Consider the following 13,949-nt stretch of genomic DNA (forward strand, 5'->3'; position numbering starts at 1 on the left):
TCATAAAACATATATATATACATCGACAAAAGTATGTACAATAGGGAGAGCCAGTGGCTCGAGTATAGTAAGGCCAAAGATGAGCAATGTTCCACAGCCTGTTGGTCTCCTGCTCAGAGGTGTGTGATTTCTTGTGCTCACGTACATCAATGAGATACTACGAGCCATTGTTGAGATTCTTACTAACCACAAAAGGTCCTTCCCAAGGTTGGGACAACTTATCCATATCTGTTTGATCTTGAATCAGTCGGAGTACTAAGTCGCCTTCTTAAAACGCCCGAGTCTTGACTCTGCGGCTATGATAGTGATGCAGGTCTTACTGGTATATTGCTGAACGAGCTGCCGCAAGGTCACGTTCTTAATCCAAAATATCAAGCGCGTTCTGTCATGCCATCTCATTATCAGCTTCAACACAAGCCGCCACTCGGGGCGAGTCATGACGGATATCACTTGGGAGAATCGCCTTTGCACCATAGACCATGAAGAAGGGCGTATAGCCTGTTGACCTGTTGGGGGTGGTATTGATACTCCAAAGCACTGAAGGTAACTCCTCCACCCAACAACTCGGCGTTCGTTCCAAGGGAACCGTAAGCCAGGGCTCAACCTCTCAAAATTTCTTGGTTAGCCCTTTCTGCTTGACCATTAGACTGTGGATGAACCATGGAATATACATCAAGACGGATATGCTCTCTTTGACAGAACTCCTTCATAGCACCCATTAGATAAATTAGTGCCATTATCAGTGATGATACTATGAGGATAACCAAAGCAGAAGATCAGCTTTTTAACAAACTAAACTGCAGTCGCTGCATCACACTTGCTAACTGGCTCTGCCTCAACCCACTTGGTAAACTTGTCAACCGCCACCAAAAGGTGGGTCTTCTTGTCCTTAGACCTCTTAAATGGTCCAACCATATCAAGCCCCCAGACTACAAACGACCAAGTTATTGGAATCATGCGCAACTATTGGAATCATAGCAAATTCCTTAGTCATAAGATTCTCAAACTCAACGTTAATAGCATGGTTAGGGGACCCAAAGATAATATCAACAACATATATTTGGCACACAAACAATTCCCCTTTTACCCTTTTTGTGAAGAGAGTGGAATCTATTACCCCAATCTGGAACCCCTGCTCGCTTAGGAACGTCGTAAGGTGATCATACCAAGCACGAGGTGCTTGTTTAAGTCCATAGAGCGCCTTATGGAGTTCATAAAAGTGAGAGGGGTGATCAGGGTCTACAAAACCAGGAGGTTGCTTGACATACACCAACTCCTTAAGAGGACCATTAAGAAATGCACTCTTCACATCCATTTGATATAATTTAAAATCATGATGAGAGGCATATGCAAGCAAGAGGCGAATGGATTCAAGACGGGCAACGAGGGCAAAAGTTTCACCAAAGTCCAAACCTTCAACTTGGGTGAAACCTTGTGCCACTAACCTTGCCTTGTTCCTTATTACTTGTCCATGTTCATCTTGTTTGTTCTTGAAGATCCACTTTGTTCCAATGGCATTATGATGCTCTTTGGGTCTCTCCACAAGGGTCCATACTTTGTTGCGGGTCAAGTTGTTGAGTTCTTCATGCATGGCATCTACCCAATCCGGATCATCAAGTGCATCTTCAACCTTAAGGGGCTCAACACAAGAGACAAACGAGTGATGCTCACAAAAGTTTGCCAAACGTCTACGAGTACTTACCCCATTTTTTATGCTTCCATAGATGTTTTCGGTGAGATGTTGAAGATGCTTTAACTTGGCGGCCACTTTTTGCTCTTTGATTGCAAGCTCATCTTCACTTGGTTTTGAACTTGATGAAGAAGCTTATCCTTGAGATTGTTTCAGCCTTGGAGACACCCTTCTCTTTGCAACCACAAGTTCTTGTTCGTTGGGAAGTGGCGATGATGAAGAAACTTGTGGTTGGGGTTGATCTTGGTCTTAATCACTAACTCGAGCTTGGTCTTGAGCCTCTAAAATTGGTTCTTCACCATTCTAATGAGCTTGCCCTTGATCTTGCTCGGGAACATGAGGGACTTGATCTTGTTCTTGGATAGGTTCATGATCTCCTGTAGCATCTTGTATAAGAGGTGCCCGTGATGACTTCCCTTGTGGAGACTCTGTTGGGGAACGTAGTAATTTCAAAAAAATTCCTACGCACATGCAAGATCATGGTGATGCATAGCAACGAGAGGGGAGAGTGTTGTCCACGTACCCTCGTAGACCGACAGCGGAAGCGTTATCACAACGCGGTTGATGTAGTCGTACGTCTTCACGATCCGACTGATCAAGTACCGAACGCACGGCACCTCCGAGTTCTACACACGTTCAGCTCGATGAAGTCCCTCGAACTCCGATCCAGCCGAGTGTTGAGGGAGAGTTTCGTCAGCACGACGGCGTGGTGACGATGATGATGTTCCACCGACGCAGGGCTTCGCCTAAGCTCCGCAACGGTATTATCGAGGTGTAATATGGTGGAGGGGGGCACCGCACACGGCTAAGAGATCTCAAGGATCAATTGTTGTGTCTCTGGGGTGCCCCCCTGCCCCCGTATATAAAGGAGCAAGGGAGGAGGAGGCCGGCCCTAGGAGGGGGCGCACCAAGTGTGGAGTCCTACTAGGACTCCCTAGTCCTAGTAGGATTCCACCTCCCATATGGAATAGGAAAAGAGGAAGGGAAAAAGAGAAGGAAGGAAGGGGGCGCCCCCCCTTCCCTAGTCCAATTCGGACCAGACCAAGGGGAGGGGTGCGGCCACCCTTGAGGCCCTTTTTCTTCTTTCCCGTATGGCCCAATAAGGCCCAATACGTATTCCCGTAACTCTCCGGTACTCCGAAAAATACCCGAATCACTCGGAACCTTTCCGAAGTCCGAATATAGTCGTCCAATATATCGATATTTACGTCTCGACCATTTCGAGACTCCTCGTCATGTCCCCGATCTCATCCGGGACTCCGAACTCCTTCGGTACATCAACATACATAAACTCATAATAAAACTGTCATCGTAACTTTAAGCGTGCGGACCCTACGGGTTCGAGAACTATGTAGACATGACCGAGACACGTCTCCGGTCAATAACCAATAGCGGGACCTGGATGCCCATATTGGCTCCCACATATTCTACTAAGATCTTTATCGGTCAGACCGCATAACAACATACGTTGTTCCCTTTGTCATCAGTATGTTACTTGCCCGAGATTCGATCGTTGGTATCTCGATACCTAGTTCAATCTCGTTACCGGCAAGTCTCTTTACTCGTTCCGTAACACGTCATCCCGCAACTAACTTATTAGTCACAATGCTTGCAAGGCTTATAGTGATGTGCATTACCGAGTGGGCCCAGAGATACCTCTCCGACAATCGGAGTGACAAATCCTAATCTCGAAATACGCCAACCCAACAAGTACCTTTGGAGACACCTGTAGAGCACCTTTATAATCACCCATTTACGTTGTGACGTTTGGTAGCACACAAAGTGTTCCTCCGGTAAACGGGAGTTGCATAATCTCATAGTCAGAGGAACATGTATAAGTCATGAAGAAAGCAATAGCAACATACTAAACGATCGAGTGCTAAGCTAACGGAATGGGTCAAGTCAATCACGTCATTCTCCTAATGAGGTGATCTCGTTAATCAAATGACAACTTATGTCTATGGCTAGGAAACATAACCATCTTTGATTAACGAGCTAGTCAAGTAGAGGCATACTAGTGACACTCTGTTTGTCTATGTATTCACACATGTATTATGTTTCCGGTTAATACAATTCTAGCATGAATAATAAACATTTATCATAATATAAGGAAATAAATAATAACTTTATTATTGCCTCTAGGGCATATTTCCTTCAGTCTCCCACTTGCACTAGAGTCAATAATCTAGTTCACATCGCCATGTGATTTAACATGAATAGTTCACATCACCATGTGATTAACACCCATGGTTCACATCGTCATGTGACCATCACCCAAAGGGTTTACTAGAGTCAGTAATCTAGTTCACATCGCTATGTGATTAACACCCAAAGAGTACTAAGGTGTGATCATGTTTTGCTTGTGAGATAATTTTAGTCAACGGGTCTGTCACATTCAGATCCGTAAGTATTTTGCAAATTTCTATGTCTACAATGCTCTGCATGGAGCTACTCTAGCTAATTGCTCCCACTTTCAATATGTATCTAGACCGAGACTTAGAGTCATCTAGATTAGTGTCAAAACTTGCATCGACGTAACCTTTTACGACGAGCCTTTTGTCACTTCCATAATCGAGAAACATACCCTTATTCCACTAAGGATAATTTTGACCGTTGTCCAGTGATCTACTCCTAGATCACTATTGTACTCCCTTCCCAAAATCAGTGTAGGGTATACAATAGATCTGGTACACAGCATGGCATACTTTATAGAACCTATGGCCAAGGCATAGGGAATGACTTTCATTCTTTTTCTATCTTCTGCCGTGGTCGGGCTTTGAGTCGTACTCAATTTCACACCTTGTAACACAGGTAAGAAACTCTTTCTTTGACTGTTCCATTTTGAACCACTTCAAAATCTTGTTAAGGTATGTACTCATTGAATAAACTTATCAAGCGTCTTGATCTATCTCTATAGATCTTGATGCTCAATATGTAAGCAGCTTCACGGAGGTCTTTCTTTGAAAAACTCCTTTCAAACACTCCTTTATGCTTTGCAGAATAATTCTACATTATTTCCGATCAACAATATTTCATTCACATATACTTATCAGAAATGTTGTAGTGCTCCCACTCACTTTCTTGTAAATACAGGCTTCACTGCAAGTCTGTATACAACTATATGCTTTGATCAACTTATCAAAGCGTATATTCCAACTCCGAGATGCTTGCACCAGTCCATTGATGGATCGCTGGAGCTTGCATATTTTGTTAGCACCTTTAGGATTGACAAAACCTTCTGGTTGCATCATATACAACTCTTCTTTAATAAATCCATTAAGGAATGCAGTTTTGTTTATCCATTTGCCAGATTTCATAAAATGCGGCAATTTCTAACATGATTCGGACAGACTTAAGCATCGCTGCGAGTGAGAAAATCTCATCGTAGTCAACACCTTGAACTTTGTCAAAAACCTTTTTCCGACAAGTCTAGCTTTGTAGATAGTAACACTACTATCAGCGTCCGTCTTCCTCTTGAAGATCCATTTATTTTCTATGGCTTGCCGATCATTGGGCAAGTCAATCAAAGTCCATACTTTGTTCTCATACATGGATCTCATCTCAGATTTCATGGCTTCAAGCCATTTTGCGGAATCTGGGCTCACCATCGCTTCTTCATAGTTCGTAGGTTCGTCATGGTCTAGTAACATAACATCCAGAACAGGATTACCGTACCACTCTGGTGCGGATCTTACTCTGGTTTACCTACGAGGTTTGGTAGTAACTTGATCTGAAGTTACATGATCATCATCATTAACTTCCTCACTAATTGGTGTAGGAGTCACAGGAATAGATTTCTGTGATGAACTACTTTCCAATAAGGGAGCAGGTACAGTTACCTCATCAAGTTCTACTTTCCTCCCACTCACATCTTTCGAGAGAAACTCCTTCTCTAGAAAGGATCCATACTTAGCTACGAATGTCTTGCCTTCGGATCTGTGATAGAAGGTGTACCCAACTGCCTCCTTTGGGTATCCTATGAAGACACATTTCTCCGATTTGGGTTTGAGCTTATCAGGATGAAACTTTTTCACATAAGCATCGCAACCCCAAAATTTTAAGAAACGATAACTTTGGTTTCTTGCCAAACCACAGTTCATAAGGCGTCGTCTCAACGGATTTTGATGGTGACCTATTTAACGTGAATGTAGCTGTCTCTAATGCATAACCCCAAAACGATAGTGGTAAATTGGTAAGAGACATCATAGATTGCACTATATCCAATAAAGTACGGTTATGACGTTCGGACACACCATTATGCTGTGGTGTTCCAGGTGGCGTGAGTAGTGAAACTATTTCACATTGTTTTAACTGAAGGCCAAACTCGTAACTCAAATATTCTTCTCTACGATCAGATCATAGAAACTTTATTTTCTTGTCACGATGATTTTCCACTTCACTCTGAAATTCTTTGAACTTTTCAAATGTTTCAGACTTATGTTTCATCAAGTAGATATACCCATATCTGCTCAAATCATCTGTGAAGCTCAGAAAATAATGATACCTGCTACGAGCCTCAATATTCATCGGACCACATACATCTGTATGTATGATTTCCAACAAATCTGTTGCTCTCTCCATAGTTCCGGAGAACGACGTTTCAGTCATCTTGCCCATGAGGCACGGTTCGCAAGCATCAAGTGATTCATAATCAAGTGATTCCAAAATCCCATTAGTATGGAGTTTCTTCATGCGCTTTACACCAATATGACCTAAACGGCAGTGCCACAAATAAGTTGCACTATCATTATTAACTTTGCATCTTTTGGCTTCAATATTATGAATATGTGTATCACTACGATCGAGATCCAACAAACCATTTTCGTCGGTGTGTATGACCATAGAAGGTTTTATTCATGTAAACAGAACAACAATTGTTCTCTAATTTAAATGAATAACCGTATTGCAATAAACATGATCAAATCATATTCATGCTCAACGCAAACACCAAATAACACTTATTTAGTTTCAACACTAATCCCGAAAGTACAGGGAGTGTGCGATGATGATCATATCAATCTTGGAACTACTTCCAACACACATCGTCACCTCGCCTTTTACTAGTCTCTGTTTATTCTGCAACTCCCGTTTCGAGTTACTACTCTTTAGCAACTAAACCAATATCAATTACCGAGGGATTGCTATAAACACTAGTAAAGTACACATCAATAATCTGTATATCAAATATACCTTTGTTCACTTTGCCATCCTTCTTATCCACCAAATAGTTGGGGTAGTTACGCTTCCAGTGACCAGTCCCTTTGCAGTAGAAGCACTTAGTCTCAGGCTTAGGACCAGACTTAGGCTTCTTCACTTGAGCAGCAACTTGCTTGCCGTTCTTCTTGAAGTTCCCCTTCTTCCCTTTGCCCTTTTCTTGAAACTAGTGGTCTCGTCAACCATCAACACTTGATGTTTTTCTTGATTTCTACCTTCGTCGATTTCAGCATCACGAAGAGCTCGGGAATTACTTTCGTCATCCCTTGCATACTATAGTTCATCACGAAGTTCTACTAACTTGGTGATAGTGACTAGAGAATTCTGTCAATCACTATTTTATCTGGAAGATTAACTCCCACTTGATTCAAGCGATTGTAGTACCCAGACAATCTGAGCACATGCACACTAGTTGAGCGATTCTCCTCCATCTTTTAGCTATAGAACTTGTTGGAGACTTCATATCTCTCAACTCGGGTATTTGCTTGAAATATTAACTTCAACTCCTGGAACATCTCATATGGTCCATGACGTTCAAAACGTCTTTTGAAGTCCCGATTCTAAGCCGTTAAGCATGGTGCACTAAACTATCAAGTAGTCATCATATTGAGCTAGCCAAACGTTCATAACGTCTGCATCTGCTCCTGCAATAGGTCTGTCACCTAGCGGTGCATCAAGGACATAATTTTTTTTTTGTGAAGCAATGAGGATAATCCTCAGATCACGGATCCAATCCGCATCTTTGCTACTAACATCTTTCAACATAATTTTCTCTAGGAACATATCAAAAATAAAACAGGGAAGCAACAACGCGAGCTATTGATCTACAACATAATTTGCAAAATACTATCAGGACTAAGTTCATGATAAATTTAAGTTCAATTAATCATATTACTTAAGAACTCCCACTTAGATAGACATCCCTCTAATCCTCTAAGTGATCACGTGATCCATATCAACTAAACCATGTCCGATCATCACGTGAGATGAGGAAGTTTCAACGGTGAACATCAATATGTTGATCATATCTACTATATGATTCACGCTCGACCTTTCGGTCTCTGTGTTCCGAGGCCATATCTGTTATATGCTAGGCTCGTCAAGTTTAACCTGAGTATTCCGCGTGTGCAACTGTTTTGCACCCGTTGTATTTGAACGTAGAGCCTATCACACCCGATCATCACGTGGTGTCTCAGCACGAAGAACCTTCGCAACGGTGCATACTCAGGGAGAACACTTATACTTTGATAATTTCGTGAAGGATCATCTTATAATGCTACCGTCAAACAAAGCAAGATAAGATGCATAAAGGATTAACATCACATGCAATCAATATAAGTGATATGATATGGCCATCATCATCTTGTGCTTGTGATCTCCATCTCCGAAGCACCGTCATGATCACCATCGTCACCGGCGCGACACCTTGATCTCCATCGTAGTATCGTTGTCGTCTCGCCAACTAATTGCTTTTACAACTATCGCTACTGCTTAGTGATAAAGTAAAACTATTACATGGCGATTGCATTTCATACAATAAAGCGACAACCATATGGCTCCTGCCAGTTGCCGATAACTCGGTTACAAAACATGATCATCTCATACAACAAATTATATCACATCATGTCTTGACCATATCACATCACAACATGCCCTGCAAAAACAAGTTAGACGTCCTCTACTTTGTTGTTGCAAGTTTTACGTGGCTGCTACGGGCTTAGCAAGAACCGTTCTTACCTACGCATCAAAACCACAACGATAGTTTGTCAAGTTGGTGCTGTTTTAACCTTCGCAAGGACCGGGCATAGCCACACTCGGTTCAACTAAAGTGAGAGTGACAGACACCCGCCGGTCACCTTTAAGCAACGAGTGCTCGCAACGGTGAAACCAGTCTTGCGTAAGCGTACGCGTAATGTCGGTCCGGGCCGTTTCATCTCACAATACCGCTGAAACAAAATATAACATGCTGGTAAGCAGTATGACTTATATCGCCCACAACTCACTTGTGTTCTACTCGTGCATAGCATCAACGCATAAAACCAGGCTCTGATACCACTGTTGGGGAACGTAGTAATTTCAAAAAAATTCCTACGCACACGCAAGATCATGGTGATGCATAGCAACGAGAGGGGAGAGTGTTTTCCACGTACCCTCGTAGACCGACAGCGGAAGCGTTATCACAACGCGGTTGATGTAGTCGTACGTCTTCACGATCCGACCGATCAAGTACCGAACGCACGGCACCTCCGAGTTCTACACACGTTCAGCTCGATGACGTCCCTCGAACTCCGATCCAGCCGAGTGTTAAGGGAGAGTTTCGTCAGCACGACGGCGTGGTGACGATGATGATGTTCCACCGACGCAGGGCTTCGCCTAAGCTCCGCAACGGTATTATCAAGGTGTAATATGGTGGAGGGGGCACCGCACACGGCTAAGAGATCTGAAGGATCAATTGTTGTGTCTCTGGGGTGCCCCCCTGCCCCCGTATATAAAGGAGCAAGGGAGGAGGAGGACGGCCCTAGGAGGGGGCGCACCAAGTGTGGAGTCCTACTAGGACTCCCTAGTCCTAGTAGGATTCCACCTCCCATATGGAATAGGAAAAGAGGAAGGGAAAAAGAGAAGGAAGGAAGGGGGCGCCCCCCTTCCCTAGTTCAATTCGGACCAGACCAAGGGGAGGGGTGCGGCCACCCTTGAGGCCCTTTTTCTTCTTTCCCGTATGGCCCAATAAGGCCCAATACGTATTCCCGTAACTCTCCCGTACTCCGAAAAATACCCGAATCACTCGGAACCTTTCCGAAGTCCGAATATAGTCGTCCAATATATCGATCTTTACGTCTCGACCATTTCGAGACTCCTCGTCATGTCCCCGATCTCATCCGGGACTCCGAACTCCTTTGGTACATCAACATACATAAACTCATAATAAAACTATCATCGTAACTTTAAGCGTGCGGACCCTACGGGTTCGAGAACTATGTAGACATGACCGAGACACGTCTCCGGTCAATAACCAATAGCGGGACCTGGATGCCCATATTGGCTCCCACATATTCTACGAAGATCTTTATCGGTCAGACCGCATAACAACATACGTTGTTCCCTTTGTCATCAGTATGTTACTTGCCCGAGATTCGATCGTCGGTATCTCGATACCTAGTTCAATCTCGTTACCGGCAAGTCTCTTTACTCGTTCTGTAACACATCATCCCGCAACTAACTTATTAGTCACAATGCTTGCAAGGCTTATAGTGATGTGCATTACCGAGTGGGCCCAGAGATACCTCTCCGACAATCGGAGTGACAAATCCTAATCTCGAAATACGCCAACCCAACAAGTACCTTTGGAGACACCTGTAGAGCACCTTTATAATCACCCATTTACGTTGTGACATTTGGTAGCACACAAAGTGTTCCTCCGGTAAACGGGAGTTGCATAATCTCATAGTCAGAGGAACATGTATAAGTCATGAAGAAAGCAATAGCAACATACTAAACGATCGAGTGCTAAGTTAACGGAATGGTTCAAGTCAATCACGTCATTCTCCTAATGAGGTGATCTCGTTAATCAAATGACAACTTATGTCTATGGCTAGGAAACATAACCATCTTTGATTAACGAGCTAGTCAAGTAGAGGCATACTAGTGACACTCTGTTTGTCTATGTATTCACACATGTATTATGTTTCCGGTTAATACAATTCTAGCATGAATAATAAACATTTATCATGATATAAGGAAATAAATAATAACTTTATTATTGCCTCTAGGGCATATTTCCTTCAGACTCCACAAGAGGGGCTCTTACTCCTTCTTCTACTCGGACTTGGTGTGTTTCTTGTGGAAGAATGTGGCCTATCCCCATAGTCCTTATAGCTTGTGAAGGAGCCTCATCACCTACAACACTAGGAACAATTTGCTCCACACGAGAGCCGTTATCTTCATCAAACTCCACATTCATCGTTTCCTCAATGCATCTGGTGGATTTATTGAGAACTCGGTAAGCATGAGAGTTTGATGCATGTCCAACAAATATGCCCTCATAAGTTTTAGGCTCAAACTTAGCTAAACGGGATTTCTTGTTTAGAATGAGACACAACCGAATACCCGAAAGTATTTGACATTAGGCTTTCTCCCGATTAGGAGTTCATATGGGGTCTTGTTCTTGAGCTTGTGAAGATAAAGCCAGTTTGAAGCATGACACGCGGTGTTGATGGCTTCGGCACAAAGCTTGTATGGAGACTTATACTCGTCAAGCATGGTCCTAGCCATCTCAAGAAAAGTCCAATTCTTTCTCTCCGCAACACCACTTTGTTGGGGAGTATATGGCGCGACATATTGATGCTTTATCCCCTCATCACTCAAGAATTCATCCATCATGTAATTCGTGAACTCGGTGTCATTGTCACTTTGAATTGCCTTGATCTCACAATTATGTTGACGTTGAACTTCTTTAGCAAAGTTGATGAAGGTTTCTTGAGTTTCATCTTTGGTCTTGAGGAAGAACACCCAAGTATATCTTGTATAGTCATCAACAATGACCAGGCAATACGTCCTCCCTCCCAAACTATCATAAGTTAGAGGCCCGAAAAGATCCAAGTGGATAAGCTTGAGAGGCCTCAAGGTGGTGATGATAGTCTTCACTTTATGAGCTTTTTCATGTAGTTTTCCAGCAATGCAAGCACTACAAGGATGATCTTTGGCAAAAGACACAATGGTTAGTCCAAGGATGTGCTCCCCCTTTAAGAGAGATTGTAAAGTTCTCATGCCAACGTGGGCTAGCCGTTGGTGCCATAGCCACCCCACGTCGGCCTTGGCCATTAGGCATGTTGCAAGATGAGTTTCTCTTTTGAGAAATCAACCACGTAAAGGTTGTCTTCAACATGCCCAACAAAGACCACTTTGAGATTGCTTCTCTTAAAGATGGTCACATGGAATTCACTGAAATGAGAATCATAGTCGGCACGAGCCAATTGAATCTTTGAAAGTAAATTGTAGTGAAGGGATTGGACAAGCATGGCATTTGAAAGAGAGGAATCATTAGAGATTACCACCTTGCCCAAACCTAATACCTTGCCCTTACTATTGTCACTAAAGGATATGTTCGACGAGGCCTTGAGTGAATCAACGAACTCCACAAGCATCTCCCTTTCTCCGGTCATATGATTGGTGCATCCACTATCGATCACCCATTGTTTTCCACCGGAGATATAGTCCTACAAGAATCAAGCTTTGGTTTTAGGTACCCATTTTGCAATGGGTCTTAGAGAGTTAGCAACAGGGGTATTAGGAACCCAAATAGTCCAAGCATAATCATCATAGTTAGTGCCAACAAATTTTGCAAATGTATAGCCATCATCTCCTCTCATGAGGACATAAGATGGATTGTTCTTGCCGGCAAAATCCTTGGGAATGGCCTTGTCCCTCATGACCTTGCCATTTACAACAACCCCTTTTTCCTTATCCTTCTCCTTGTGCCCTTCTTGAACAAACACTACCTTTTGAGGAGGAGGAGGAGGAGGAGGACCGATCTTCTTCTTGTTGTTCTTACCGTTCTTGGATGCGGGATCAAACCCAATTCCCTCCTTGGCAACACACTCCTTTTGGTCACTCAAGAGGTCATTGAGGTTTTTCTCCCCTTGAATGCATGACACATTCCCTTTCTCAAATTGGGCTTTTAACTTCTTATTCTCCTCTTGGAGCGAGATGCAATCATGAATAAAGTTAGCCGTACAAGAATCATCATTTAACTCCATATGAGGTACGAAAGTGAGTGCCTTAATGGTTGTAGCTTTAAGTTGAGCATAAGACTCGGTGAGGGCAATGATGTCGCCTTTGACAACCTTGGAACTAGGCAAAAGGAACTCATGTTCCTCAACAAGTCTCGTGTGATCAACTAGAGGCTTTTCAAATTTAACATTAAGAGCATCTTTGTTCTCAAGAGAAAGTTGCAAAGCATCATTGGTTTTAACAAAGTCAATTTGATGAGCCGACAAGGCTTCCTCAAGTGATGCTCTCATGACACTCTCTTCACGTAGTTCATGCTCGAGGAGTTCGACTCTCTCTTTTTCCTATATGAGGAGGTTTTCAACGTTCTCAATAAAGTCATCGTGTTCGGCGAGTGACTTAAGGAGATCGCCAAAGCGAGCACGATCTTCACCATGAAGAGTTTTCATGAAAGCCATCAAGGATTCCTCATCATTATCCACGCCCTCGTCACACTCATCCTTCACTATCTCACATGAGACATTGGGAGTGTAGATGGCGGGTTTTTTAGATTTGGACTTAGTTTTTACCTCTTTGGCCATAAGGCACCGATGATTGAAAGGCTTGCCCTTGTTTGGAGAGTCGAAGAAGCCAGTGGTGGTAGAGGAGGTAGTGGCATGCATGGCAATGGCGGTCGTGCCCCCTTGATCATCATCACCGTCATCTTCATCTCCGGACATATATTCTTCATGAACAAGAGCCTTGTCATCTTTCCTCTTTGCAAACTTGGTGAACTTCTTCTTCTTGAGCACAAGCTTCTCGGATTTGTCTTCACTTCTCTCATACGGACAATCATGCACAAAGTGTCTTGGGCTATCACAATTGTAGCATTTCCTTCGTCCAAACGATCTTCCTTGAAGATTCTTCCCTTTGTTTGCCATGGTCCCAGAGTACTTTTTGACTAAGAGAGCCAAGTCTTCCGCAAAGTCATTTGCCGGGCATGAGGTGTCAACATCTTCCTCACATATATCTTCACTCACTTCTTCATCCCTTGAGGGTTGACTCATCACTTTCTTGGCCTTTAAGGCAAGATTGGAGTTCTTGGTTGCTTGAGCAATTGAAAAGGTCTTCTTGGACTTGGTCTCCAAAAGAACATGAGTGGAGAAAGTGGAAACAACTTGAGCCGCGGTCAACGTGTGATAATCCAGACGTTGATGTATCATCATGACCATGATATGTTCCGTGAGAACCATAGCATCTATGAACTTGTCCTTGATGAAGTCATCATTTGCCCAAGTGCACCCAAAGGTTCTCAAGTTGAGCACAAGGGACTTTAACCTTC

This window comes from Aegilops tauschii, chromosome 2 (assembly GCF_002575655.3).
Source record: "Aegilops tauschii subsp. strangulata cultivar AL8/78 chromosome 2, Aet v6.0, whole genome shotgun sequence".
Classification (NCBI taxonomy): domain Eukaryota; kingdom Viridiplantae; phylum Streptophyta; class Magnoliopsida; order Poales; family Poaceae; genus Aegilops; species Aegilops tauschii.